Source organism: Anomaloglossus baeobatrachus, chromosome 3 (assembly GCF_048569485.1).
Source record: "Anomaloglossus baeobatrachus isolate aAnoBae1 chromosome 3, aAnoBae1.hap1, whole genome shotgun sequence".
NCBI lineage: Eukaryota > Metazoa > Chordata > Amphibia > Anura > Aromobatidae > Anomaloglossus > Anomaloglossus baeobatrachus.
Window position 1 is genome coordinate 203590907 of NC_134355.1, and position 3752 is coordinate 203594658.

The window sequence follows — 3752 nt, forward strand, 5'->3', positions numbered from 1 at the left end:
ATACAAAAAATGCATTTTTGTTGAAAATACAATTACATAAATCAACAAAACAGTGATGGTTCGTGTAACTATGCAATTTCTATATGGCATAATTTAATAAGATTAATAACAATACATGTAAGTGGATGCAAAGAAAGCAGTATAGCGATAGAAGATGGACTAGATTTAGTTTAATGTATCTTATTGAGTCTGTCAGGCCGGGAACACCAATTAAAGACAACAATTAGGGCTATCAATGTTATGCCCACAAAATTTTATTGCTGATGTGCTATATTTAATAAATTAAATCATCAGCAATAAGCCATATTGGTTAATAAGTATAAAGTGTCCTTGTGCTTCAATAGAGCAGATGGTAACACATAAACTGAATGCTATACATATGAATGCCTATCGCATACCGATATGGTGAGAAAAAAGTGCCAAGTAGAGTGCAGGCAGGCCAGGAAGGTGGAAAGGAAAATTTCCCCAACACAAGACTCCAACGCACGTTTCACAGGGATATGATTTCTTGCTTCATCAGGAAGTGAATGTGTTCACAGAGCAGCTAGTTTAAATAGCCATCAGTAATGACCGCAGCTGTATCCTATCACTGATTCATAGTGGCGCATGCGCACGCAGCGCCACCCATGCCCGTAAACACCCACAAGCCATCACGGCATCGGCGCATGCGCAGGAGCATGGGCGCATCGCCATAGCTCCTGGGCATGCGCAGACGCCGACCCTAGACAGCCGAGGAGAACAAGGCTAGCAGCGCAGCACACGCATGCACACATTGATGAAAGCATTTAAACTAGAAGCCGGACAGAGAGGTAGAAGCAAGGAAGTAATGCAAGAACTGGCATATACATAATACATCGACTCAGTAAATATGAGAATGTAAATATATTGCACAATAATCCATGGAGATCTTAGCATAAGCCACGTCCATTATAACAATCCTTATTCATTCCTTTCTCCATACATAGTTTCAAAATGTAAATCCAAGGGTGATTTTCACAGTGCGTCATTTGACTTTATAAATGATGATACCAAGAGGGATCATAACTGCATAAAATGAACACAAAAAATAAATGGAAGAAAAAAGAGGAAAAGTAAAAATATTGTACATAAAAAAATTAAATTATTCAATTTAAAAATTCTCTATAGGAAGCGATTAACAAAAAGCAATGATGTCATAAGGAGGTAAAGCTCAAAGCCTCATTGAGACCAGAGGGGGCGACTGTTCCAACTAGTGTCACCATCCATCTGGTCTCACGCTGGGCCAACCTTCTCTTGATGTTGCCGCTCCTAATGCCACCATGGATGACTTCAATACCACATACTGATAATGATTTCGGGTCACATCCATGGTGTATTTTGTAATGGCGAGGCAACATTTTTAAAGAGGCAATATCGTACACCGTTCGGGCAGCAGCAATGTCCCTTACATGTTCCCTGAAGCGAATGCGCAGTTCGCGAGATGTCAGACCAATATATATCAGAGAACATCCACAGACGGCACAGTAAACAACATTTGATGTTCCACATGAGATGTAGTCTCCAATGTGAAATTCGCGTTTTCCGTCTGCTGATGAAAAAACTGAACTACATAGGACATTGCTGTAGGCCAAACAGTGGCCACATGGGAAACATCCAACATGGTGAGTTATTAAACCAAGAAAACCTGACATGGGAGGAGCATAGTGGCTTCTGACAAGCACATCCCAGAGATTAGATGATCTTCTGGCAGTCATTAGAGGATATTCAGGGAGCGAATCCCTGAGAGTGGGATCAGTTTTTAAGATAGATCAGTGTTGGTTTAGAATGGCCCTGATATTACACCATTCAAGATTGAATGTCATGATGAATCTAATGCCTGGTCCATTAGATGTATCCCTATGTCTCGAAAGAAGAAGTTGGGATCTAGGAGTGTTCTTGGCCCTAAGGTAGCCCCTCTTGATACTGCGATTAGTATACCCTTTTTCACGGAACCTCGACATGAGATCTACAGCTTGTTCTTCAAATTTTGTTTCAGATGAACAAATCCTCCTCATCCTCAGAAACTGTCCGGTAGGGACAGCGCGGACAGTAGAAGTATTATGGGCCGAAGAGGCGTGAAGTAGTGAGTGAGGGATTCGTTCTCTGAGTACCCTCTAATGACTGCCAGAAGATCATCTAATCTCCGGAATGTGTTGTCAGAAGCCACTATGTTCCTCCAGTGTCAGGTTTTCTTGGTTTAATAACTCCCTGTGTCGGATGTTTCCCATGTGGCCACTGTTTGGCCTGCAGCAATGTCCTACGTAGTTCAGTTTTTTCATCAGCAGACAACAAACGCGAATTTCACATTAGAGACTACATCTCATGTGGAACATCAAATGTTGTGTACTATGCTGTCTGTGGATGTTCTCTGATATATATTGGTCTGACATCTCGCGAACTGCGGAGGAACATGTAAGGGACATTGCTGCGGCCCAAATGGTGGACGATATTGCCTCTTTAAAAATGTTGCCTCGCCATTACCAAATACACCATGGATGTGACCCGAAATCATTATCAGTACGGGGTATTGAAGTCATCCATGGTGGCATTAGGGGCGGCAACATCAAGAGAAGGTTGGCTCAGCGTGAGACCAGATGGATGGTGACACTTGAAACAGTCGCCCCCTCTGGTCTCAATGAGGCTTTGAGCTTTGCCTCCTTATGACATCACTGCTTTTTTTTTAATCCCTTCCTATAGGGAATTTTTAAATTGAATAATTTAATTTTTATATGTACAATATTTTTACTTTTCCTCTTTTTTCTTCCCTTTATTTTATGTGGTCATTTTACGCAGTTATAATCCCTTTTGGTATCATCATTTATAAATTCAAATGACGCACTATGAAAAGCACACTTGGATTTCCATTTTGAAACTATGTTTGGAGACCAGAATGAATAAGGATTGTTATAATGGACGTGGCTTATGCTAAGATCTCCATGGATTACTGTGCAATATATTTACATTCTCATATTTACTGAGTCGATGTATTATGTGTATGCCAGTTCTTGCATTACTTCCTTGCTTCTACCTCTCTGCCCGGCTTCTAGTTTAAATGCTTTCATCGATGTGCGCATGCGTGCGCCGCTGGCCTTGTTCTCCCCGGCTGTCTATGGTCATCGTCTGCGCATGCCCATGAGCTATGAAGACGTGTCCTTGCTCCCACTATGAATCGGTGATAGGATACAGCTGTGGTCATTACTGATGGCTATTTAAACTAGCTGCTCTGTGAACACATTCACTCCCTGATGAACCAAGAAATAACATCCCTGTGAAACGTGCGTTGGAGTCTTGTGTTGGGGGAAACTTTCCTCTCCACCTTCCTGGCCTGCCTGCACTCTACTTGGCACTTTTTTCTCACCATATCGGTATGCAATAGGCATTCATATGTATAGCATTCAATTTATGTGTTATCATCTGCTCTATTCAATCACAGGGACACTTTATACTTTTGCGTCAATATGGCTTATTGCTGATGATTTAATTTATTAAATATAGCACAACAGCAATAAAATTTTGTGGACATAATATTGATAGCCTATATTGCTGTCTTTGATTGGTGTTCCCGGCCTGACAGACTCATTAAGATACATTAAACTGAATCTAGTCCATCCTCTATCGCTATACTGTTTTTTTGTATCCACTTAGATGTATTGTTTTTAAACTTATTAACTTGTGCCACTTAGAAAATGCATAGGTACACGAACCATCACTATTTTGTTGATTTATTTAATTGT